Genomic DNA, 27,190 nt, shown 5'->3' with positions numbered 1-27,190 from the left:
AGCTCCCTCTACTGGAGGTTGCTCTATTTCCCCTGGTTCATAGGCCTCCCAGCTCAACACTGTTCCCAGGCCATTATTTCATCTTGATGAACATGCTTCCCTTCCCGTCCCTCCCCTCCCCCGCCCCGTTCCCCCACCTCTGTTTTTCATCACCACAATCATGTGGGCCACTTCAGTTTTTGCCCCACGACTCACAATATTCCCACGACAACCCCAGTCAGCAGTTTGAGACACTTCGAGTGAGGATTACTCCTCCCCCCAACCTCTTAAGGTGTGAGCTTAAGGGCAGCACCTTTTGCATCCCATTCTTATCAACCACCTCCCTGCTGGAAATTGTCCTCCCTTAAAAGTCTTCTGGTAGCAGAAGCCTCTGTGCCCCTTTCTTTGACGCCAATCTCTCTTCCCTTCAGCTTCCTTTCCTCCCCTTCCATTTGTACTACCGGGACCAATTACTGGCTTCTGGGGTCAGTATGCAATACCTTTTCAGTGTGCCCTGTCTTATCCCGATGGGGAAAATTGCTTAAGTCATTCGTATGGGGACCAGTGAAAATATAGCGGGAAGATCCAAATATCATGTGTTCTCAGTACCATTGGTCACTTATTTTCTCCTTGTTGAGCTCCCACTAGCATTGCCCACAGAAGTCCTGTCCTAAAACCTTTACTGTCTTCCTCAAACTTCTTGTCCTTTTTACTCTCAGTAGATGGCCCCCTCCTCGCATGCCTGAGAAAATTGCGGAGCTCAAGTGAGGATTCCTGCAATTATTTCTCTCTGCTTCCACCAGTGTCCTTACTCATTCACTCCTAACATTCCTCTTTACTCCATCCTGAAGGAAGTGGTATCACTCCTGTCCATATCCCGTGATCCCCTGATGTGGTTGGTTACCTCCCATTCCTTCCACTGTTTCTGGAATTTTATTTACTCTATCAGCTACTTTTACTCCTGGATTTCCAACCCCTTATTCCCTGTTGGCCGCTCCTTTTCAGCCAATAACGATGCCTAAGTCTTTCCCATTCTACAATTTTGCTCTCAATCCCACACAATCATATTTTCTATCTTCTCTTCACAGCTAAGCATCTTAAAAGATTCGTCTAAACAACTGTTCCTTAAATGTAAGTCATGACCACATGTGTGATATCTGTGTAACTATTTGTATTATTCTCTAAGCAATGTATTTCCTAAATTCCACTGATCTTTCTTTTTATTTAAAATCATTTTATTGGGGGCTCATACAACTCTTATCACAATCAATACATACATCATTTGTGTAAAGCACATTTGTACATTCATCACCGTCATCAGTCTCAAAATATTTGCTCTCCACGTAAGCCCCTGGCATCAGTTTCTCATTGTTTCCCCACCCTCGCCACTCACTCCCTCCTCCCTCATGAACCCTTGATAATTTATAAATTATTATTTTGTCAAATCTTACACTGTCCAATGTCTCCCTTTACCCACTTTTCTGTTGTCTGTCCCCAGGGAGGAGGCTATATGTAGATCCCTGTAATCAATTCCCCCTTTCCACCCCACCCACCCTCCACCCTCCTAGTATCCCTACTCTCAGCACTGGTCTTGAAGGGATCATCCATACTAGATTCCCTGTTTCCAGTTCATCTTTCTACCAGTGTACATCCTCTGGTCTAGCCAGATTTGTAAGGTAGAATTGGGATCATGATAGTGGGTGGGGAGGAAGCATTTACGAATTAGAGGAAAATTGTATGTTTCATCGTTGCTACACTGCACCCTGGCTAGCTCGTCTCCTCCCAGAGACCCTTCTGTAAGGGGATGCCCACTTGCCTATGGGCAAGATGGGCTTTGGGTCTCCACTCTGCACTCCCCCTCATTCACAGTGGTATGACTTTTTTGTTCTTTGATGCCGGATACCTTATCCCATGGACACCTTGTGATCGCACAGGCTGGTATGCTTCTTCCATGTGGACTTTGTTGCTTCTGAGATAGATGGCCACTTGTTTACCTTTGAGTTTTTAAGACCCTAGACCAGGGGTCCGTAAACTTTTACAACAGGGAGCCAGTTCGCTGTCCCTCAGGCCCATTGGAGGGCCGGACTATATTTTAAACAAAAACTATGAACAAATTCCTATGTACACTCCACATATCTTATTTTGAAGTAAGAATGCAAACAGGGAAAAACACCCGGTTGGCTGGATAAATGTCCTTGGCGGGCAGCATGTGTCCTGCGGGCCAAAGTTTGCGGACTCCTGCCCAAGACAAGATATCTTTTGATAGCCAGGCTTCATCAACTTTCTTCGCCACATTTGCTTATTTACCCACTTTGTCTTCAGCGATCGTGTTGGAAAGGTGAGCATCATGGAATGCCAGTTTAATAGAACAAAACATTCTTGCATTGAGGGAGTACTTGAGTGGAGGCCCAATGTCCATCTGCTACCTTAATACTAAACCTATAAATATATGCACATAAATCTATTTCCCCATCCTCGTATATAATTACGTTTACATATGTACATGCCTTTATATAGACCTATAAATGCCCTTTGCCTCCTAGCTCTTTACTCTATTTCCTTTGACTTTCCTCTTTTCCCACTATCATGCTCAACCTTCATTTGGGTTATAGTCATTCCTCTCGGTTACATTACCCTTGATCATGCCCTAACCAAGCCTCTTATACCCTCCTCACCACTGATTTGGATCACTTGTTGCTCCCTTGTCCCTAGATTTGTTAGCACCACTTCCTTTCCCTCCGCCTCTTCCTCTCCCATGGTCCCCTGGAACTTCCAGTCCTGCTGTTTTCTCCTCCAGATTGTTCATCCAGCCTATCTTATTTAGACAGACCTACAGAGATAATAGCATGCATAAAAACAAGACAGAGCAAAACCAAGCAATAAAAGAAAACAACAACAAAAACCCAATGACAAAAACAACCCCACAACAACAAAAAAGAAAAGCTTGTAGTTAGTTTAAGGCTATTTGTTGGCCTTTAGGAGTGTTTTCCAGTTGAGTCTGATCAAGTGCCAAGCCATGGCCCTAAAGTGTATTTTTGATGTTCACTGGGGATTTTGTTGCTCTGCTCCCCTTGCTGTTTTGTTGCATACCCTTAGTGTTTTGCCTCAGTGTGGTGGGATCAGATCGGGTGCATTTCCCACACTGTGTCTCCAGTGTTGTCCCCTGTAGGGCTATGGGTCAGTGAGGGATGTCGTGGCTCACAGTGGCCCGGCTATATGATTAGTTGCTCTGAGCGGGAATGTCTTTGCAAAGGCTTGGTGGGCCAGGCTGTGCTCCACTCTCTTCCTCCTCCTTCATTTACTCCCATGTGCTCTGATCAGACATGTCCCTCTCCCTGAGCTGTAGCTTCTGGGGGGAGGGGCAGCTGTCCATGTAGTTGGGATTGGGGCTGGCCCCTCAGACCTCTCCACTGATTCCCTACTCCATGCCGGCATGTTGCATTCATATCTTGGAGCACTGGGTTGAAGTTTGGTCCCTCTTTCCTTCTGGAGATAGATACAATACCCTCCACTTGGCCTACTGATTTTTCAAACGAAAATATATTTGTTTTTAAGGTAAACTTCATGGTAATTCTGAACTTGTCGTTTGGCATGCTGGAAACGTTTCTCTATCTGTTCTCCCCCAGAAACCACCTCGTGAACTTTGCCACGTGAGACACTTTTCTTTCTTTGATGGGTACAACTTCTCCATCACCTTTGTTTCCTCAGAGTGGGACCATCCGGCATCTAACCCCTGTTCACCTTTTGCAGAAATGGCACTTCCAACCATTGCCACTGGAATTCAAATGAACAAATCTAATGATCACCCCTCAGTCTTTATCCTACTAGAATTTTCTATCATGTTTGGTACTGTGGATCATGTCCAAATCTCCCTCTCTGTTGCTGTGCCTCCCAAGTGCTCTTTATGCACTCTGCTTTTCCTCTGCTCTAAGAGATGCTGCTTTCCCCATACTTCTGTTTTGGGCTCACCTCGAACTGCTGGTGTGGTCTCATGCACGTTCACCATTCAGCTACCAGCTCTACAGTGATGGGTACCAGATTTCTGTCTGTAGCTTAGCCCTTTCGCCTCCTCCCCTCCCCTCCTCTCTCCTCCTCTTCCTCCTCTCCCCACCCACAGTAGCCAGTTTGATATTGTTTATTCCTCCTCACTACTCCGGCTCAGCTTCTCTATGCTGTACCCACTTTCTGCCAAATCCGCCCTGCTCTTCTTCTTTTGGTTCTTGACAAATGGCACCACCTAGTGACTCAAGCCAGAACCTGGGAAACATCCATACTCTCTTCATAAGTCATCTAGCACATCTTTGCAAGTTAGCAAGTGCCTTCTTCTCCCAGATTCTGGACTAGTTATTGTGGTTGCCTGGATGAGCAAAACATTAGACCTCCACTCTCACCGCATGGAACTGCCAGCCTATTAAGTAATCAACCCAGCAGAATGTGTAGTTCTAAGGGAGATTCGGCCTCTGGAGGAACAGGAGCATGGTTTGAGGAAAGGTGATACCAGAACAAGATAACTGGTGGGAAAGTCATGTTCACGTGGCAATCTGAAGGTGTTTACTAGGCAGGTGTAAAATTGAGGAAGGTGAAGCCTTCCAGACAAACCAAAGCAACAGTGCTCGGGTGGGGGGTGGTGGCGGTGGCGGTGTAAATGGAATAAAATCAGGCCCAAGGGGCAGGCAGGGGTTACATACAGAGGGCTCTGTTAATCTGTTGGGAGTTTAATAGTGGCATAGTGCGTTCCAGGTTGGGCTACTCACAAGGTCAGCAGTTTGAAACCACCAGCTTTCTACTCCCATAAAGGGTTCCAGCCTTGGAAACCTACACAGGGCAGTTCCCCTCTGTCATACAGGGCCGCTAGGGGGTGGATTCGACTCCATGTCAGTGTGTTTTTGATGGGATCAATCTGTTGTTATTCATTGCTCTCCAGTCAACTCAAAACAGTGCTTAGCTGGCCGTCAAGTGCTTACACCTTGAGCCACCAAGGACAGGGTGGAACTGTGCCTCCCCCTGCCTTTCCCTTTCCAAGGCTGTAATTCTTGACAAGCAGGCTGCCACATCTTTCTGTGGAGGGGAGGCTGGTAGGTTTGAAGCACTATTCACTTTTCAGTTCCCAGTGGAACAATGAGTTAAAGCCCCACCAGGGCTCCTTCGAGAGAATCCTAACCAATTCTGGGTTTAGAGACCTTTCAGTGGCTTCTCATTGTCCTCAGTGCACAAAAGAGTCTGTATGTCATGGGCCTGCCCCATCGCATGCCTCCTCTCTCCCCACTCCCTTACTTGTGCTTCCCGCACCAGTACAGCTTCCTGAGTATATACCTTGTGACGGACATGCCGGCTGACCTTTGAAAACGCTGGGATGTGTGCTAGGAAGGCCCTTCTCTCGCTCTGCAGACGCCAGTAATCTGAGCGCCAGCCTCGGAGTACCCTCCTCCCTCTGTAAGGGGGACGGCGTTGCCGTGGAGCTGTGATGAACCCTTGCATTTAGTAAAGCAGGTGGCTCCAGTGACCCATGTAATTTGAAAAGCTCTCACCTGAAGTACCAAGCTGGAATTACAAAGCCCTCTTTGCTTATCTTGTGCATCTAGAGAAGGTCTTAATGAGTGAGTTCATTTAATACTCTTTTCTTTTTAATTTAGAAGCACTTGGCCATCAGGCAGCAACATTCATAAGCCATTTCCCACAGAAGTAAAGGTTTCTGTGTTCACAAAATCTCCTTTGTGAGCAATATAGTCATCCCTTTGGTCATGAATGTAGACAACAAAGCCCTGTTAAATGAACAGGGTCGCCATGAATGTATATCACGGAAATGTGCCTTTCGTGTTAAAGCAGCAGCGGCAGGCATTGCAACCTCATGTTCCTCATGTTCACATGTACTACCCCCCAGTGGGAGAGACCGCTTTGGATTGGGAAGGATTGTGATCATCATCTTTCAAGATGGACCCATTCTCTTCTCATTCCACCAGTTGGTAGCTTCTGGGTATGAGTGAAGTGCCAGCCACCTAGGAAGTAGCCTCTCTCTTAGTGTGCTTAGTTTGTGTTGCTGCGGTTGTGCATTGTTTGTCAGGTCCACCCCGATTCACAGCAAGTTGCTATGTGTCAGAGTGTGACTGCTATGAATCTCTCTGGGAGGATTTGGCCCATAGACCAGCTGTGGTTTTGAACTACTGATCAAGTGGCTAGCAGCCCAAAGTGCCTGTCACCCACTCAAAACCACAAACTCACTCCCATCAAGTTGATTCTGACTCACAGTGACCCTAAAGGACAGAGTAGGAACTGCCCTTTGTGTTTCTGAATTGATAACACTTTACAGGAGTAAAAAGCCTCTTCCTTCTCCTGAGGAGTGGCTGGTGGTTTTGAACTGCTGACTGTGCATTTTTTCACCAGGACTCATGAGAGAGGGGTTTTACTAAAGGTCATGTAGGGTAACATGAAGACCGGTCTCTTTTACATGCAATTCAAAGCCATTTATCATCTGACCTTTTCCTAGTTCTCTGATCTCATTTCCCATCACTTACACTCCAGTCTCCATTACTAAATGAACAAATCTGGCAGATTTGTCCCTTTCCCTGCCATGCACACACTAGCTTCTATACTTGAAGCCTGGCAGACTCCATGGTCTCCTTTATAAGCTGGCATAAGGTTATTACATCCTCTCTGGCGCCATCTCTGACTTACCTAGGCACTCTAAGGTACATTTCTCCTGAGGTTCTCATCTTGAGCAACTGCCCTAGCTCTTTACCTATCTGACCTCTAGGTGGCAGTAGTCATTTCTTTCTTTTTTTTTTTTTTTTTCATCTCAGGAGATTTAAAAAAAACCTCAAACCGAACTCAGGGCCATGGAGCTGATGGCCAATACATAGCGACCCTATAGGACAGAGTAGAACTGTCCCCATGCGTTTCCGAGACAGTAACGCTTTATGGGAGTAGAAAACCCGATTTGTTTCCCACGGAGCAGCTGGTGGCTTTGAACTGCTGACCTTGAAGTTAACAGCACAATGCATAACAACTACGCCACCTGGGGTTCTTTACTCAAGAGATAAAGCCAGCCAGTTGAGACGATGGAAAGCTCTCTTGGCTAGGGAGGAAGGGAGACATCTAGAAAATACCAGGATGCTGCTGTGGGTGACTGGGTGGAATGGGGTGCAACTCAGAGAATGAGTACAGAGAAAGGAGGGGCATGCTTGAGGGAGGAAGAAAATGTTTCTTGAATTTGAAGTGTTTAAGGGGTCCTGGTGGCATAGTGGATTACACGTTGGACTACTAGCCACGAAGGCAGCAGTTAGAATCCAGCAGCCCCTCTGTGGGAGAAAGAAAATAGAGGGCTCTCTGCTCCTGTAAAGATTTGCAGCCTCAAAAACCCACAGGGGCAGTTCGATTCTGTCCTGTAGGCTTAGTCTGAGTCAGAATTTCCTCAATGGCAGTGAGTTATAAAAGCCTGGAAGGAGCTCTGGTGGAACGAGTTTTACAGTGGGCTGGTAGCCTCAAGGTTGGCAGTTCAAACCAACCAGCTACTCCTTGGGAGAAAGATGAGACTTTCTGCTCCTGTAAAGATTTCAAGCCTTGGGAAACCACAGGGCCAGTTCTACTCCGTCTATAGATTTGCCGTGAGTCAGAATCGGTTCCACACCTGAGAGTTTAGTTTGGGTTTTAAGGATTCCCGGTAGCACTGTCGGATAAACACTAGACTGCTAACGAGTAGCCTCACCACAGAAGAGAGATGGGGGCCGCTGCCTGCTCCCATAAAGACTGGTGGCCTCAGAAACCCTATATGGGGCCATTATATGTCAGAATTGACTCAGTGGCAGTAGTTTTGGTTGGTGGGTTAAGATCCCAGTGGTCAGTTGGATGGAATCTCATGGAGGTTGACACTTGGTAAGTAGGGTCGAGGCCAGGGGAGAGCTAACACGTGAGGGGCATTTCAAAGTTTGGTTCTTTGGGCCACATATTTCCCTCCGCCTCCATTTCTGTCCAAGGGTGGGTCACAAACAGAATGGGAATCTGAGTGCCACTTTGTCATGAGTTGGGCCTCCAGAGCAGGTTTCCTTGTGCCTCCCACTGAGTCAGAGGCCCTGAGAAGCGAAAGGGGAGAGGAAGGGAAGCCGCTCAGATGTGCACCATCCACAGTGCCTGCGGCCCAGGATGAAGCAAGCTGACCTGCTTTCCAATCCTGCTTTCCTCTCTTACCAGCTGTGCCATTTTGGCCAAGCTCCTTAACTTCTCTGGGCGTTGGCTTCCTTATTTGATAAAATCAGAAAGGGGATGCAAGCAGTTCACTCACTGAGCAGTGAAGCAGAATGTTGGCAGCTCACGCCCACCTTGAAAGAAAGGGCTGGCCACTGACTTCACCCAAAACCAGCCGCTGAAAACCTGGGAGAGGGCAGTTCTACTCTGACCCACCGGGGTTGCCATGAGGCAGCATTCACACTTGCTGATTGGATGTAATGTTCTTGCAATAGTGCGATAGTTCAGTTGCTTTGTGAGGATGAGTTGTCAGCTAGGATTCTTATGTTTGGGCTTGCAATTGTGCCATGGCCCCACCACCTCTGAAAATGGGGTCTGCAGTTTCTCAGGCTTGGAGCAATCCCTTCAGTGGGTCTTCAGCCTTTGTTGGTGAGCTGGGGCAGGATGCGGGGGGCGGGACGGGGGGGAAGAGAGTCGAAATAGTGCGGCAAGCAGGATGATATGGTCCTTCTCCCCATAAGGAAGTTGAGGGTTCAAATGATTGGTCATGGCTTTCAGCTGGTACAGAAGGAAATGAGGCTAGGAGAGAGCTGAGGAACCAGGGGGAAAGCCAAATGGGGCAGGGAGTGAGAGGGAGCAGACATCAGGAGGAAGGCTTTGAGCGCCTGCACAGCAGGAATGAGGATATGAAAGGTGAAACTCAGGGAAGGGGTGGCCACATGGTCATGAGGTATGGCAGCTTAGAGAAATGACAAAAGTTAGCACGTGGGGAGTGAGGTGGAGTAGAGGTGCAGACCAAGGTAAGCGCGTTCAGGAAGCTAGGAAAGTGAAGGTGCTCCAAAGTTCACACACGTGGATGTTGAAATTACCCAGAGAAAGGTGGGAAAAGAAAGAGCGGAAGCCAGGGGATACTGATCTGGTATGAATGTGATAGTGACCTGGAGGACAGTGGGTGGCAGTGGCAAGGATGAGACACTGAGTCTTGAAAGATGGAGAAGGGGGAAAGTGTGACCATTTGGAAGCAGTAATGAAGGGCTAGAGCATAGCTCCTCAGAGGTATTTGGCCTGTGCCCCCTTTTCAGGGTAAAAAATAAAAATGACAGCATCTCCCTGACAATTCAAAGCTTCTCCACTATCTAGCCCATCCTTTAGGTTAAAATGTAGGGATCTGCTTTTACTGCCCTTCTCCCTCCCCAGACTGTTCCAGTACCTCCCAGGAGGAGCAGTATTGCTCACTTTGGGCAATGCTGAGCTAGAAGAATATTCCATATTTCTTCCCAAAGCCCACCCCCCCAAAATTTTTAAAGTTTTCTGTAGAAATTATTGTAAGGTATTCAGTCAGCTCTGATTCATAGCAACTCCATGCAAAGCAAAATGAAAAGTAGCCCAATCGTGAACAATCTTCACAATAATTAGTATACTTGAGTCATTGTTAGGACCACTGTGTACAGTATTCACTTTGTAGTACTATATTGGACAGTATTCTGGTGTGAAGCATAGAGTTTCTGTGGGTATAATTTTGGAAGTAATTCAAGAGGCCTTTCTCTCTAGCCCAGTGGTTTTCAACCTTCCTATGCCGCAACCTTTTAATAAGTTCCTCATGTTGTGGTGACCCCCACAACCAAAAAATATTTTCGTTGCTACATCATTACTGTAATTTTGCTCCTGTTATGAATCAGGCAATCCCTGTGAAAGGGCTCATTCGACCTCCAAAGGGGTCGCGACACACAGGTTGAGAACCGCTGCTCTAGCCCATCCTAGGTTGGAAGTTCTGCTGAAACCTGGTCTATGGATGACCCTGGTGGTATTTGAAATACCAGTGGTATAGCTTCCTACCAGATAGCCACAGGCACTCAACCACAGTAGGACAAACTGACAGGCAAGGCTAGTACTGTACAGATAGAGCACCACATGTTGTCCAGTGGATTCCGACTCAGAGCCACACTAGAGGGTAGGGTAGAATTGTTCCACAGGGTTTCTAAGACTCTAATCAGAGCAGACACTATTTGCCCTTGAACCAGCTAGTAGGTTTGAATCACTGAGCTTTTGGTTTGCAACCCAAAGATTCCTTGCTATGGGGATTCAAGTGGATCGACTCATTAGTGATCCGATAAGATAGAGTAGAACTATTCCTATGGGTTTCTGAGGCTGAGGAATAGAGATAACCTCATTTTTCTCCCATGGAGCATCTGGTGGAGTCAAGCTGCTAACCTCATGGGTTGCAGCTTAACTGTTAACCCACTATACCACCAGAGCTCTTATTGGAGGGATCCACAAAAACACTAAAGTCACTGCCATCCAATCAATTTGGACTCGTGATCACATTATAGGACAGGGTAGAACTGCCCCTGTGAATTTCTGAGACAATAACTCTTTATATGAGCAGAAAGCCTCATCTTTCTCCCAAGGAATGGCTGGTGGTTTTTCGGTTACCAGCCCAACTTGGAATTCGAGATCTGGTGGTGTAGTCGTTACAAGTTGGGTTGCAATCCCTATGGTAAACAGCTCAAACCTACCAGCAACTCCATGAGAAAGAGTGGACTTTCTACTCCTGTGAATAGTTGCAGCCTGGTAAACCCACAGAGGGTCTCTATGAGGCAGCAGTGACCTGATGGCAGTGAGTTAGGGTAACTAAGACACTTTTCTTACTGAAGGATTAAACCAAGCAACTCTATAGGACAGGTTTAGAGCTGCCCCTGTGGGTTTCCAAGAGTGTAACTCTTTACAGGGGTAGAAAGCCCCTTCTTTCTCCTGTGGAGAAAGCAGTGACCTCCGTAGAGTGCAAGGTCTTATTAGGGCAAGGAGGTGGTAACAAGCAGGCAGCTTCAGAAGGATTCATTGATGGTAGGTGTAGGTTTCCAGAGGTCCTAGTGATCGCACTAAATTTAGAGAGAAGTCAGGGCTGCGTGTAGCCGAACTTCATCCATATCTCTATAGGCCCACAGCTTGGTCCTGGCCTGCAGGTTGCTGAGAGCAACTCAAGGTCTCTGAGAACAACCAGCCTTTCTTCATCTCTATGTCGGTTTGTTTTCTTTCACATTGGTTCATGATAGTTGTTTGATTGGTAGGGGTTCTTTACTTGGGGCCTACAAGTAGGATTTAAGGAATTCATTAATTTCTTCTTCTCAGGTGCCATCAAGTTGGCTCTGATTCATAGTGACCCTTGGTACAAGAGACCAAAACGCTACCCGGTCTTGTGCTGTCCTCACAGTTTTGATTGTGCTTGATTCCATTGTTGCAGTCACTGTGTCTCTCCTTCTCCTTGAGGGTCTTCTTCTTTTGCACTTCCCTTCTAGTTTACCAGGGGAGCCCTGGTGGTGTAGTGAGGTATGCATTGACCTGCTAACCCAATGGTCAGCAGTGCAAAATGACCAGCTGCTGTGTAGGCAAAAGAGGAGGCTTAGAAACCCACAGGGACCCCTCTACTCTGTCCTACATGGTCACTATGAGTTGGAATTGACAGGATGCCAGTAAGTGTGGAGTTTGAGTGTTCTACTCCACTAGGCATGATGTCTTTCTCTGGGACTGGACTCTCCTGATAATATGGCTAAAGCGCCGGAGGTGAAGTCTCACCATCCTCCCTTGTTTTTCTTTTTAAAAATTATTTTATTGGGGGCTCCTACAACTCTTATCACAATCCACCCATCCATCCATCCATCCATTGTGTCAAGCACATTTGCACATTTGTTGCCATTATTTTCAAAACATTTTCTTTCTACTTGAGCCCTTGGTATCAGCTCCTCATTTTCCTCCTCCCTTCCCACTCTCCTTCCCTCATGAACCCTTGATGCTTTAGAAATTATTACTATTGTTTCATGTCTTACACTGACAGATGTCTCCCTTCACCCACTTTTCTGTTGTCCAGGAGGGGGTTTTAGGTAGCTCATTTTGGTCCGTTCCCCCTTTCTCCTTACCCCTGCCCCTTACCCTCTTGGTGTGGCTATGCTCCATAACAGTCCTGAGGAGTGCCAGTCTCACTTTGAAGGAACATTTTACCCGTACTTCTTCCAAGACAGACTTGTTTACTTGTTCTTCTAACAGTCCACGATACTTCCATTATTCTTTGCCAGCTCCATCATTGAAATGCATCAAATCTCCAATTATTAACTTGGATGGGGAAAAAGCCCCACATCTTTATTTTCACTAACCTCTCCCTGAAATGTTGCATATGAATGTAGGCCAACAATCACCAGTATTAGCTACACCTGCATCTTGATCGTTACTAACAGTCACAGATGGCTTAATATCATGTTACAGGAGTTCCAGACAGTTTTTGTGTCTCGCTGCTTTGAAATTGTGATTGTTGTTAGACCTGGTGCCACATCATATTACTAGATGCATTAATAGTGAAGCACATAATCATCTTATTGCAAATTGGATGCACTCTTTTTATAACCATATTTTCATACAAGTGGCTTCCTTTTATGCATTGAAAATGGTGTTCTGAGAAAGTGTACATTAGTCTCGGCGGACACCTGGGAAGCTTACACAAGTACCTTCATATCTCACTAGAGGGCGCTCTCGTTTCAGATTTGGGAATTGCTGACCAGTGGCCATCTCTGGCTTGACATAGACAGGCAGATAAGGCTGGTTTTGAAGTAGAGGCAATTCAGATGTCTTTGGGGGACGTTTCAGGAATATGATGTCTACGAACCCCACTAGTGTTAGGTAAGTGAGCCACTTCTCTCTCAAATGGGTATTACATTTGCTGTATCCTCTGGAGGAAGAGAATTGGAATTCAGCTCCTGTCCTAAATCATAGGAACAGTTAAAGCCACAGCACTTTGGTGGGTGATAGCTAGAAGACTTGTCCCACGTTCCTACTGACTTCTGAGTCCATCTTGGTTACAGAGGTCCATCTTCCCCTCATTGCCCAGCCAGTCTAACTAGCCTTAGGATATGGCGAAGTTCTCCTAGCCACTGACTTTCCAGTGCCACTTTACAGGTGAGAAGAGGGCTTCCAGATCAAGGAGAAAGAAAGAACTCATAAATCCTGAAGGCTCCTGGGAAGCTAGTGGGTACGAGAGTAGCTGGGGAACTTGACAAATTGGTCATGGACTAAAGCCTGAACAAGAAGCCTATTCGTTTATGAATCAGATTGCAATGGTCCCTGTTTCAGAAGGAGTGGGGATCGGCAAGGCTTTGTGAGCAGTAAATGACTATGTTCTGCCTTAATTTTATCAGCATCCAGGAGACAGTCCTTCACACCTGAGCAGATGCTTGGTCCCTTTGCTTGTAGACTTTCTCAGCCCTCTGGTATGACTCCCCCTAAGGCCATGTTTCTTTTGGAGTTAAGGGAGGGATGGATATGGAGTTCTGGTGGCATCCTGGGTACCAGTTAGGCTGCTAACCACAAACCCAGCAGTTCAAAATCACCAGCTGCTCTGTGGGAGCTTACACACTGAGCTGCTAACTGCAGGAAAAAGACGAGGCTTTCTGCCCCTGACAAATTTGACAATCTTGGAACCTCCCAGGGGCAGTTCTGCCCTGTCCTATAAGGTCACTGTGAGTCGGTATCAACTGGATGGCAGTGAGAGGAGGAATGATTTCAAACCTCAGAAACCCACAGTGGGCCATGATTTGGAATCAACTGGATGGCAGTAAGTTTGATTTGGGTTGTGAGGGGATGGGTATAGATGAGCTCCCGGGTCTAAGGAGGGCTGCTGCTGAATCACCGGAGAGCCAGAGGTGGCTAGAACTTCGGAGATTCTGGGGCTCACCCAGACAGCCTAGATTCAGAAGTGTGCAGCACAGCCCAGAATCTGCCATTTTCCTAAGTATCCCACCAGGGCCAGTTGTGATGGAGCTGATGCCAACTCCCGGCAATCCCATGTGTGTCAGAGTGTAACTGTGTTTCCACAAAGTTTCTTTCACTATAGTTTGCTTGACATGGAATTCACCTCTCATACAATTCAGTGCTTTCATGATAGTCAAAAAAAGTTGGGCCATGTTCACCCCAATCACTTTGAGTCCAGAGCATTTTCAATGGCTGATATCTCAGAAGTAAATATTGGTAGGCTGGTTCTTATTCCAAGGTATCTTGAGGTAAACTTGAACCTTTAACCTTTGGCCAGCAGCTGAATGTGTTAAACCATTGGCACCACCCAGCAACTGGTTCTTAGAAGTTCCCTCAGCAGTTTGCTCTGTGTGGTCCATGGACCAGCAGCATCAACACCACCTGGGAACTGGTCCAAAGTGTAAATTCTTGAGCTCCCCGCTCGACCTACTGAATTGGGAAGCTGAGGGGTGTGGTCCAGCAGTCTACATTCTAGCAAATCTTCCGTGTGATCAGGACCATTTGGTTAGGTTTGTGACGTTTGAAGTTTGAACAAACCACGATTGCCTGAAAGTGAGGTCATTTAAAATTGATTTCCCAAACTCACCAGAGATCCAGGTCATAGGAATCACAAGGAATACTCAAGCCACAATGGTGTGTGTTTAAATGAGCATGTTCCCCAGACTATCTTCATATGCCTTGAGGTTTTGTATGCCTGCAGTGCTCCTACAAGGCAGGGAGGTCCTGGGATTTTCTATGCAAGATCACTGAGGATTTTCTAAGAAAATCAGTGAGTACTGATGTTTAAAGATATTTTGATTTGGCCCGAAGGCCATATGGCAACTTGGTAAGAGTAGCGGCTCAGACTAGGTTCACCTTTTTGGAAGACCACTGACCCTGATCCTCATATATGAAGATAAGCCTTTTTAAGTTACCTTCACCACAAAATGGGTGGCCAGACAGACGCCATTGCACTAAGACAGGCCCTCTAACACCTCAGGATAGAAGACCATTAACATTGAACCCTCCCATGCAGATACCCAACCTCTCCTTCCTTTTGTAATCAACAGACTGTAGTGTGTGATTCACTTGTGAAAATATCTAGACGCAGAAAACCCTGACTTGAACCCTCCACTCAGTGACCAATAATGACAAATCCAATCCCAGGGTGGGTGGGTGTGGGTGGGTGTTATGGCTTGCAGAGAGAAATCTTCAGGGCAACTGAAGCTTGCACAAGCCAGAGATGGAGGCATCCCCTTTAGAGAACACCCAAGATCGAGAGGAGTTGGTGGCTGAGAAATGGGTGGAATTCTCATCTTTCATCGAGTGAGCAACCTGGGTTTGATTCCGAGGCAAGGTCCCTCATGCACAGTCACTATCCATCTGTCCATTGCGGCTGATTTGTTGCTGGGAGGTGGGACAAGTTTCAGTAGAGCTTCTGGAGTGAGACACACCTGGAAGAGAGGCTTTCCTGAAAGCAGTCATGGAAAACCCTCCAGATCTCAGTATTTTGTTCCACCCTGCATCTCAAGGGCAGTTAACAACCACAACAGTAACCACAATGCCGATGGCATTGGCATTGTGTCAGGAACTCAACCTGTTGTTCGCTTTCTTGTGTCCAAATCTCCTGGTTCAATGTTTTCCACCACAGTGAGTGGTGCCCCTCCCCACCCATTAGCAAGCCAGTAATCTGAAGCTCATCCTGAACCCTTCAATTGTCCGTATCCTTTACATCCAACTGGTGACCCAAATCCTTCAACTTGACCTCCAGATCATGCCTCATATGAATCCCCACTTTAGAGGAGTCCTGGTTGCACAGTGGTTGGAGGGCTTGGCTGCTAACCGGCAGGTCAGTGGGTTGAACTTTATATGTATGTGCAAACTGGGCACCGAAGAAAGACCAGAGAAGAATGAAGGCATTCGAAGTATGAGGCTGACGATGAGTATTGGAAATGCTATGGACTGCCAGAAGAACAAGCACATCAGTCTCAGAGGACTGACAGCTATCAGGAGCGCCTAGCCTCTGGTAAAGAATGCCATGTGTGGTAAAGAGTCAGCAAAACAGAGAAGATCATCAGCAAGGTGGATTGGCACAGTGGCTGCAGCAATGGGCTCAAGCATGGCAGTTGTCATGATGTCCCAGGGCTCGGCACTGTTTTGTTCGGTAGCACATAGGGGCGCAAGGAGCTCTAGGAGTAGGAGCCAACTCAAGAGCATCTGCAATAACAACTCTCACTTTGGTTTCGATCAGGCCATCCCCTACTTGGTCTATTGTAACAGCCTCCTTCCTGGTCTCCCTGCCTCTCATTTCAACCCATCTCAATCTGCAGTCAGACCCCAAGCCTGCTGTTCAAAAGGGTGGTTTCTGGGACAGCAGTCCCCAAGTCTCCTGGGACCTAGTTAGAAATGCAGAATCTCGGGTGTTCCTCCCAGACCTACTCTATTGGAAACTTTTTTGCTAAGGTCCCAAGATGATTGGAATACACAGGAAAGTGTGAGAAGCACTGGGCTACAGCCCAATTCTGAGCACTGTCCCAAGGACATTTTACATTGCTCTTCGAATAAAAACCCAAAGCGTCTAATGTAGCAAACAAGTCTTTTTTATTTTTCCATTTTTTTAAAAAAAGTGTGAATTAAGTTAAGGTTTACAGAAGAGCGGGTCATCACTTTTCCATTCAATGATTCATACACCTTTTGTTTCCTCTTACTTGGTGCAGTTCTCTCAGTATGACCTCACATATACCACTTCTGCCCTGTGTTTTCTATTTCCGTTCCTCCTCCTTTCTTAACCCTTCTAAATTTTGCCCCTTTGACCTTAAGTTAATGATGATTTAAGATGTGTGGACCTCATTATAATGCTACTGTTCCCTTTATAGAGCTGTCAATTATTTGGCTAAAAAGTGAGCCACACCGGCGAGTTCATTCTCAGACATGAAGGGTGACTAAGGGCCACCATCTCAGAGGTCCCACAATTCTTATATGCCTAGTCTTTTTCATGAGTTTGGTTTTCTTCCACCTTTTTGTCCCACTTTATCCAGGACCTTCTAATGCAGTGTTTCTCAACCTGTGAGTCATGACCCCTTTGGGGGTTGAAGAACCCTTTCACAGGGGTTGTCTGATTCATAACAGTTGCAAAATTACAGTTATGAAGTAGCAACGAAAATAATTTGATGGTTGTGGGGGTCACCACCACATGAGGAACTGTATGAAAGGGTCGTGGCATTAGGAGGTTTGAGAACCACTCTTCTAATGTAATAAATAATCCCTCTCAGAGCAGTTGGTAGTGGTAGCCATGCATCATCTAGTTCTCCTGGTCTCAGGATTGTGGACATTGATATTCAAGTGGTCCATTAGTCCATTGGATTAATTGTGTCCACGTTTCTTTTCAATTTTCATTACTCTTCTTTCCTTCTGACAGGGAGAGGCCAGTAGTTTTCCCTGAGATGGCTGACTCACCTGTCTATTGCTTGGCTGAATATGGAGTCAGGGGGTCAGTTCAGTTTCAAACCTGAAGGATAATGAAGGGCCATAGTCTTGGGGTTCCACTAGCCTTTATCTGACCAGTAAGCCTAGGTGTGTGTGTGTGTGTGTGTGTGTGTGTGTGTGTGTGTGTGTGTGTGTGTGTGTGAGAGAGAGAGAGAGAGAGAGAGAGACAGAGACAGAGACAGATTTTGAGCAACTAGACTTCTTCATGAATTTGCCCTTTTCCACATCTCCTGCCATTTTTCTTTCTCACATGATGGTCCAGTGCTATGGAACCATATATAGGTCTGAGCAGACAGAGCTTTTCACTGGATTTGTCATCATTTCAAACGAATCTTTATTGAGCCCCTACTTTGTGTCATACGCTGTTGTAGTTTCTGGGGCTTAAACCATACAAAACAGATAAACTGATCCACACCCTTCTTCTCATAGGAAGAGATAGAAAGTAAATCAACAAATAAAATATACTGCAAGTCAGGGGATGCTAAGTGTCATGGATGTAAAATGGTCAATCCAAAAGTATGGCTAATAGGGTTCCCTTTCATTCATGCATAGCTTCAATCCAAACAAATTGTGGGTAAGCAGGTTGTTACATCCAATGGATGGGTACAGTCAAGTTCTCAGAGTAAGACGTGCCTTAGTCTTGTTGGAATTGTCTTCCAAAAGCAGAAGCCCAGTCAAAACAGTGGCATCCCAAGGGATCTGCTGGATAAGGCAGAGAGGTCAATTCCTGAAGGTCATGATGACTCTCCATTGGGATCCCAAAGGGGTAGTAATCTTGATAGCTTTCCTCCAAGGATACAATACAATCACAAAGACTGTGAAGAAGTTGCAAACTGAAAACTGCCAATGAGAAAAGGGGCAGACAAGTTTCAGCAAGGATATTTTTCCCATCACAACAAGGCACCTGCTTATTCTTCTAGGGAGGGTCGCAAGGACTCTGCTCTCTGAGTCTCTCATTGGGAAACCTTCCCCCATCCACCCTGAATCCCCGTTGGTGTCCCACCAGACTTCTTTTTTACTCCCCAAACTCAAAGAATATTAAAAAGTGTGTTAGACTGGGTTGACTAGAGAAACGAATCCAGAGACACTCTTAGGTGTGTAAGAGAGAGTTTTATATCAAAGAGCTGTTATATATTGAGACCACATCCTAGTCCAGTCCATATCAAGTCCATAAGCCTGATGTTAGCCCATAACGCCAGTACTAGTCCAAAAACCCCTCTTCAGATTCATGCAGCACATGCACAAATGCAAAATGCAGGAAGATCCCAAGCCAGTGGGTGCAAAGTCTTGTGGGTCCAGTGGTGGTGGAAGCATCTCCAGGGCTCTCGCAGGTCTCAGTGAATAGGAAGATGAAAGGAGAGAGTGTATGGCCTGCCTCCAGGAAGAAAGAGGAAGAGGCCACCTGATTGACGGCTAAACTGCCTACATGTTCCTACGGGAGCCATGTTGGCACCAAAACTTAACTATGGCAAAAAAGGAACATGATTTGTGTCCCTCAAGAATGCTAAAACTGCCTTTTTTTGGACATAGTGTAAATCAAAGAGCACAGAATTCTTTGGGGTAGATGGAAACACTGCCTTCTGAAGGTGGAGGAGATCTTGAGAAAAATAGCTTCATGTTTGATGTTTTTGAGTAATGCAGGATTCCATGGTGTTGCAATATTTTGGACCTTGGCAAGTAAAGTGGGGTTTAGGAGATAGTAAGGGTCGCTGGGTGGCACGAACTATTTTCACTTGACTGTTAACCTAAAGGTGAACTAGCAGCCACCCAAGAGCACTGCAGAAGAAAGGCCTGGCAATCAATTTCCCTAACGGTTCCAGTCACAGAAATTCTCTGGAGGAGTATTGGTCTGGAGACAAATGGAGTTGCCAGGAGTTGGAATCAACTCGAAGGCAGCAGGTGTTTTATTGTTTTAAGGTGGGTCGTGTTGCTGGGTGGATGAAGAAGGCTGCAGTTTCCAATGAGAGGGCCTTTCTTAAAGGGAAAGTTTGAGCTAAAAGTTTGTCAGTGAGCAAACAAGCCATTGGAATCTGGGGACGAGCATGCCAAGCAGAGGAAGCAGCAAGTGCCAAGGCACTGAGAAAGGTGACTTGTAGAGTATTCCAGCAACAGCAAGTAGGCCAATGTGGCTGGAGCTCGTGAGCGAAGAGCATAGAAGATGAGGTCAGGAGACAAGGGAACAACAAGTGATCCAAATTGGTGGGGAGGTGGGTGTGGGAGGCCTGGTAGGGCATGATCAAGGATAATATAATGAAGAGATATTGCTGAAACCCTGGTAGGTACTGAGCATGATAGTAGGATAGGAGGAAAGTCAAGGGAAATAGAGGAAAGAGCAGGGAGGCAAAGGGCATTTATAGAGGTCTAGATAAAGACATGTACATATGCAAATATATTTATATATGAGGATGGAAAAATAGATCTACAGCACCTATATTTATAGGTTTAATATTAAGGTAGCAGATGGACATTGGACCTCTACTCAAGTACTCCCTCAATGCAAGAATACTTTCTTCTATTAAATTGGCATTCTATGATGCTCACCTTCCCAACACAACCGCCGAAGACAAAGCGAGTAAATAAGCAAATGTGGTGGTGAAAGCTGATGGTGCCCAGCTATCAAAAGATATAGCGTCCCTGGGGTCTTAAAAGCTTGAGGGTAAACAAGCGACCATCTAGCTCAGAAGCAACAAAGCTCACATAAAAGAACACACCAGCCTGTGTGATCACGAGGTGCTGAAGTGATCAGTTATCAGGCATCAAAGAACAAAAAATCATATCATTGGGTACACACCTCCATGATACGATAGCTGAGGACAAATGGGTGCATAAGCAAATGTGACGAAGAAAGCTGATGGTGCCCGGCTATCAAAAGGATCTGGGGTCTTAAAGGCTTGAAGGTAATCAAGTGACCATCTAACTCAGAAGCAACAAAGTCCAAATGGAAGAAGCACACCAGCCTGTGTGATCACGAGGTGTCAAAGGGATCAGGTATTAGGGATCATCAGAACAAAAAAATCTTACCATAGTGAATGAGGTTGGGGGGAGTGCAGAGTGAAGTCCCAAAGCCCATTTGTCGACCACTGGAGATTCCCTTGCAGAGGGGTCTAGGGGAGTAGAGGAGCCAGTCAAGATACGATGTAGCACTGATGAAAAATATAACTTTCCTCTAGTTCCTAAATGCATCCGCACCCACCCACCCCCGCCACTATCATGATCCAGATTCTCCCTTGCAAGTCTGACTAGACCAGAGGATGTACACTGGTACAGATAGGAACTGGAAACACAGGTAATTCAGGGCAGATGGTACCTTCAGGACCAGTGCTGTGAGTGGAGATACTGGGAGGGTAGAGGGAGAGTGGGTTGGAAAGAGGGAACTGATTACAAGGATCTACATGTGACCTCCTCCCTAGGGGATGGACAACAGAAAAGTGGGTGAAGGGAGACGTCGGACAGGGCAAGATATGACAAAATAATAATTTATAAATTGTCAAGGTTTCATGAGGGATGGCGAAGTGGGGAGGGAGGAGGGGATGAGGACCTGATGCCAACGGCTTAAGTGGAGAGCAAATGTTTTGAGAATGATGAGGGCAATCAATGTACAGATGTGCTTTACACAATTGATGTATGTTTGGATTGTGATGAGTTGTATGAGCCCCTAATAAAACAATTAAAAAAAGAAAAGAAAAGAAGATGAGGTCAGGAGAGATAACATAGGTGAAAGAGAGATGATGTATAAGAATATTTATGGGGAGTATTTTTTCTGCCAAGGGGCATTTGAATATTTATGACATCACCCATAGGTCATACTGGTCAGACATTTAATTTGATTGTCCATAATATGATGGCTAAAGGAGCCCTGGTGATCTAGTGTTTATGTATCGGGCTGTGATCTGAAAGGCCAGCAGTTTAAGACTATTAGCTACTCTGCAGGAGAAAAATGAGGCTGTCTACTCCCATAAAGAGTACTTAATGGAGTAGTTCGACCCTGTTCTATAGGGTCACTAGGAGTCATAATTGACCGATGGATGCTTTTAAAAATTAATTTAAAAATATTTTTGAATTTGGTTTTTTTTTAGTTGGTTAATGTGATGGCTGGAACTGCTTCTCCTTTATGAGTTTTGTGATGTTAGTTGGCAGTGCTGATGTCTCCTACCCCTATTGTGGACCATCCAAAGGGTATGGCATTCTATTCTTAGTGAGATGAGTGGCCATCGGAGGCTTTGAGCAGATAATGGTATGTTCCAACTTAAATGTGGAACAGTCACCCAGAGTCCCTGTTCGGTTATACTGTAGAAGCTCAAGGTCAGTGACGTTTGCTATCCTCCAGGAGGGAGAGGACAGGCTTCAGAGGCAAATGAATTCAAGGTCATTAGATCAGGCTTGTGGCTGGAAGAGGCTAATTAATTAATCTAAGTTTGGCAGGACATATGGCAGGCTGCTGATGTCTCCCAGAGTCAGCAGGCAATATGACTGTTGGCTCAAGTACAAAGACCTGGAAGCTGATTAGCCAGATGCAGGATCTAGACCCAGCAAAAAGCAAGCAAGCTTTTCCACAGCATCTAATTATATAGGAAGTTGGCTGCACCCCTGAGGAAATCCTAATCTTCTTGCATCTGCTTCACTACTCACAGCAGATACCAGCATGGAGTTGATTATATCATATTAGGTCACATCCTGGGAGACTAGTAGATCTCAACTGTCACACAGGGAATCTTAGCCCAAACAAGTTGACACAAAATGCAATTGTCGCAGAAGATTGAAAGTTCAGGACACTCGAAATTTCATCTGGATGTGTCCTTTGCATATATCTTCAATTTCATTGTTTCTTTCACACTTTGTTATGCTCATCTGGAAGAGAAAACTACCTCTGTTTCCTGGTGTCCTTCTAAATTAGATGTAATTAGTAGTCAAAGTCATATGACGAATAGTTTGGGAGAGAGCCAGGTGCTAATGTCTTCATGGAATGAGGGGCCATGGCCCATAGTTCTATAGGTAACTAACAGATAAAATTAGCAGGTAGTATGTTAATGGTGGTTGTGGGGGTTAGGTAGAAGAGAAGAAACCGCATATACTAGTGTATAAGCCGAGTTTTTCAGTGCGTTTTTAATGCATTTTTGTGGTAAAAGTAGGTGCCCCAGCTGATAGTTGGGTCGGCTTATACTCGAGAATATATGGTAAATCATCTAGAGATGAGAAAACAAATGGAACTTACTCGCTTGTCCTATGGGGGCCCAAGAAGAAAACTCAGTTACTACTGTAGAGGACTACAGAGGAAGCAGGCTCCTGAGGAGAAGAGCAAGGTTAGGCAAGAGAAAGAGAATGGGGTTACATTCAGTGGAGGAATTAAGAATACAGGGAATTTGGTTGATGATTTCTCTGTGACTTTGCATATGGTGCTGCTTTTTCCTGGAATTCCTTGCCTTGCATTGGGTAGGTGGAATATTTTTTTCTTCATCTTTCACAACCCAGCTGTTACATTGCTGTTTCCTGAAATTGCTATAGCAAAGATTACCAGTGACGAGCATGTTGTCAAATCCAGTGGAAAGATTTGCCTTCACTGTATGCCCTGGTGGTGTAGTGGATAATACAGTGGACTGTTAACCACAAAGTCAGCAGCTTGAATCTCAACAGCAGCTGATCAAAGGGAGAAAGATGTGGCTTTCCATTCCTGTAAGGCATTACAGGCTCAGAAACGCACAAGGGGCAATTCAACCCTGTCCTACAGAAGTCACTATGCTAGGAATCGATTAGATGGCAATGAGTTTTTACTAGATCCCTCTAGAGCAGGGCTTTCTGTAATAGGAAGTTTCTATCTCTGCAGTGGCTAATATGGTAGCCACTAGCCACATGTGGTTATTGAGCACTTGAAATGTGGCCAGGACAACAAAAAAACCTGGATTTTTCATTTTATTGCACTGGTTGATTGAAATTTAAATAGCCATAGGAGGCTACTGGCAACCTTGTAGCTGATCCCGTTCTTCCTCTTGAAACGATGTTCTCATGTCTTCTAGGACACCCTCATCTAGTTCTCCTGCCTCTTTATCTTCAATCTTGTCTTCATATGGATCTTCCCCCAGCTACCGACGACTTACCTGTAACTGTTCCCTAGGCTCTAACTTTGGTCATTAGATCATTTTCTTCTGTGGACCGTTTCTTATTAATGTTATCCAGCACCACCCACCCAATTCTCCTAAGCGCAGAAGCTCGACATCTATAGCCTAGTAGATATAACTTCTCTCTCTTTTTTTTTTCAAATCAAAGCATTTATTCCCAAAGCGCAGCTATGGAAATGATCGGCAGGGCCCCTGCTGAGGGGCCGGCCTCGCCCCCACCACGGGTCAGGAGTCTCCTCTGTCCATGTCCCCAACAGCTTGTTGGACGGTGGGGGACGGGACAGCCAGAAGGGGGAAAGTCACAGCTTTGGGGTGGGGGGATGGGGGTATCTAGGAGTTCCCTGATGCTAACTAGTGCTGCCAAGCCCCCGGGCTGGGGAGCGGCAGGTCTGCACATTGAAGGGTTCTCTGTAGAAGCTGGTCTGTGATGAAACAGCAGGCCGTGAATCACATTTCTTCTTCTCCTCTTGGCCATGTCAAACTGCGGCTTCTGGAAAGTTCGGTCACTTCCCAGCTGGACACCCCCTAGGGCACCATGTGTAGGTTCACAGGGTCGTAAGCCGACACCCACAGGTCCTGCAGCAGAACTTCCAGATTGTTCTTCAGGGTGGCTTCTCGTCATAATGGAGGGCCATCACTACTCTCAGATACTCCTGGAGGGTCTCTGAAGGCCTGCTCCACCTGGTGCACTCCTCCACGAGGGACTTGGGGTTGCCTAGGAACTTCTTCAGCATCATGATGCTGTCGGTGTTGGGGAGGCAGTTTGTCCACGGCAAGCACCCGTACAGCCACTTGAGCAGGCAGTAGCCCAAGGTCTGCAGGTCACTCCGGCGGGAAGGTCCGCATCCTCTGTGCAGATCCATGCTGATGAACTCCAGGTCTCCGTCATGGGGGGTCCTGCTGCCTTCGACATAGGCCATGTGCCGGCCCTCTGGGCAGTAGCGGAAGGTGAAGCCGTAGCCCGCCAGGGTCACTTGGCTCCTGTCTTCTGGATTCACGGAGATATTGTCAGCGGTCACGTTCCCGTGCACGTACTCATTTTCATGGAGGTACTGCAGCGCGTCCAGCAGGCGACAGGCCAGCTGAAACACCGACCTCTCAGGAATGATGTGCTTCGGGTGACAGTCCAGAGTCGACTGGAGGCTCCTCCCCAGCTTGGGGAACACCATGAACCTGTACTTGTCTGCATGCATGCCGAAACCGAAGCAGGTGGGGATGGCCAGGAGCGGGTGCAGTACAGCTTCTTCCACTTGTTGACTTGCTGAGGTTTGGCGGCTCGCTGGAAAAAGCTCTGTTTGTTGAACAGACGTCTGTCCTTGGCATCTAGTTTGAGAGAATAGCTTTGCTTCTGAGACGTTGAGGCGTCGGAGAGGAGCTCAGCTTCGTAGAGAATGCCCTGGTCGTCCCTGGTCTGTAGGCAGCTCAGTTTCCAGTGCTTTCTGTTCTTGTCCGTCAGCACGGTCCCCAGGGGCAGGGCCTCCAGGGAGGCGGTTACCCGGCTCCGCTTCAGGTTCTGGGGGCTTTGCCGGGTTGCCTGCGGGCTGGTTTTGGGGGTCGGAGGTTTGTTCCAGGGCCCTGGTTCCTGTCTATGAGAGACACCCAGTCCAGAGAGCGAGGCCAAAACGGACTTGGAGCCTCTGGGCTGCTGATATTTCCTCAGTAGCTCCTTAGACCCGGAGCTGTCATTGTCAGAGCAGAGGGATGACGGGGGAGAGGTGACAGTGCTGGACCATTTCACTTTCTTGCAAGGACTTTCAGGGCTGGAGCTCGGGTCTTTCCTGGCGCCTCGGCAGGATGGCAGCGGTGGTCTGACAGTGGTCGGGGACCTCCCTTGCTCCTCGGTAGGCAAGCATTTCCCGCAATAGGGGCAGAATTTGAACGTTGACTCAATATTTTGGCCACACTTGGGACAAAAGGTGATCATGCTTTGTGGGGTAACTGGCCCTTAGAGTCACTGGGCTGGACAGTCCATCTCCACGGCGCCCTGCGGACGTGGTCAGGGTCAGGCGTCCAGAGGTTGGCGGCCCGCCGCCCCGCCGAGCCCGGGACTCACCTTCTCAGTTGCCCCGCGGGAACTTCTGCCCGGGCAAGGAGCCTAGATATAACTTCTTGACATGCCTGTAGAAACTCACTTGTCCGCCTGCCGCATCTTGAACTCACCTCTCCTTTAAATCAGCTCCTCTCAGTCACTAAAGCCATAGACTGGGAGTCACCCTAGATGTCTCCAAATTCGGTAAGTGGTCAGAGCCCTGGGTCACTGTAGCAATGTCCAAGCCAGCTTTGCTTCTCTTCAGTGCATCTTGTGTGCCGCTGGGAAAGCAATCTACCCAGTGCCATCGAGTTGATTCCAACTCATAGTGACCTTCTAGAGCAGTGTATATTTCTTCCCTGGGGTTTCTGAGGTAGTACATATTGATGGGAGCAGAGAGCTTCCTCTTTCTCCCTTAGAGTAGCTGGTAGCTTTGAATTGCTGATCTTGTGGTTAGCAGCCCCATGTGGAACCCACTACACCACCAGGGTTCCCTGGAAAGCAGTCTAGTTAGTTTTAGCCAAATTACAGCCCTGTCTATTCATCATCAGCCTGTGTCACATGCCCTCTCCCTTAATGCTGCAGTTGATACCCACCTGTTCGTAGATCCATGTAAACCTCAGGTCCTTTCATGCCTCTGCCCAGAGTGCCCTTCCTTCAATCCCCTAAGCCCAACTCCTCCATGGCCTTCTAAACTCACCTCGATTGTCATTCTCTCTAGCTTCCTTTTCTTGGTGCTCCTATTATCTATCATGCTTTCATTCATTATTAAGAACAGCATGCTTTGGAGAATGGGACATAAGGAAAATAAAAGGAAATAGAGGAAAGAACTATGAGGCAAAAGCTTTATAGAGGTATAAATATAAGCATGTACATATGTAAATATATTAATATATAAGGATAGCTGTATTGGTCTATGTACGTGTATGTTACAGTATTAAAGGCAGAAGGCCTCTACTTAAGTCTTCCCTCAGCACAAGAACACTTTGTTCTAATACTGTGTGATACTCACCTTCCCAACATTATCACTGAAAACAAAATGGTTGCATAAGCAAATGTGGTGAAGAAAGTTGACGGAGCCTGGCTATTAAAATATACGTGTCTGAGATCAAATAGGCTTGAAGTTAAACAAGCGGCTATCAGCAGGGAAGCAACAAAACACACATGGAAGAAGCACACCAATCTGTTTGACCATCAGTGTCAATGGGATCAGGTATCAGAAGATCAAAAACAATTATATCGATGTGAAGGAAAGGGGTCAGAGTGGAGACGCAAAGCTCATCTATAGACAATTGGACATCCCCTCACAGAAGGCTCACACGCAGTATTACACAGACAAACCACACAACATTCCTCTGCTTCTTTAATGCCCCCTACCTTCACTATCATGACCCCAGTCTCCTTCACAAATGCTGCTAGAACGAAGTATGTACATTGGTTGGTACAGTTAAGAGGCTTCGACACAGGGAGGCCAGGGCAGCTAAACCCCTCAGAAACATTAATGGGAATAGTGACACCATGAGGGCAAGGAGAGGGGGGGGGGCGGGGAGTAAGGGCGAACCAATAGCAATGATGGATGTATAACACACACACACATACACAAGGGGGATGAACAACAGAAACAGCAGAC

At 46.6% G+C, this 27,190-nt stretch overlaps 1 protein-coding gene and 1 pseudogene across 3 annotated transcripts in view; one reads left to right on the top strand and one right to left on the bottom strand.

The window, feature by feature from the left end:
* TMEM164 (transmembrane protein 164) overlaps nucleotides 1-27,190 on the top strand; it is a 247,122-nt gene that overhangs the window by 198,968 nt on the left and 20,964 nt on the right. The gene's annotated exons all lie outside the window — the stretch shown is intronic.
* LOC142434262 (serine/threonine-protein kinase VRK3 pseudogene) lies at nucleotides 23,927-25,620 on the bottom strand (annotated as a pseudogene).

The sequence above is a fragment of the Tenrec ecaudatus genome, chromosome X (assembly GCF_050624435.1).
Source record: "Tenrec ecaudatus isolate mTenEca1 chromosome X, mTenEca1.hap1, whole genome shotgun sequence".
Taxonomy (NCBI): Eukaryota; Metazoa; Chordata; class Mammalia; order Afrosoricida; family Tenrecidae; genus Tenrec; species Tenrec ecaudatus.
The sequence above is the reverse complement of the archived record's forward strand: the minus strand, read 5'-3'. Positions and strand labels throughout refer to the sequence as shown.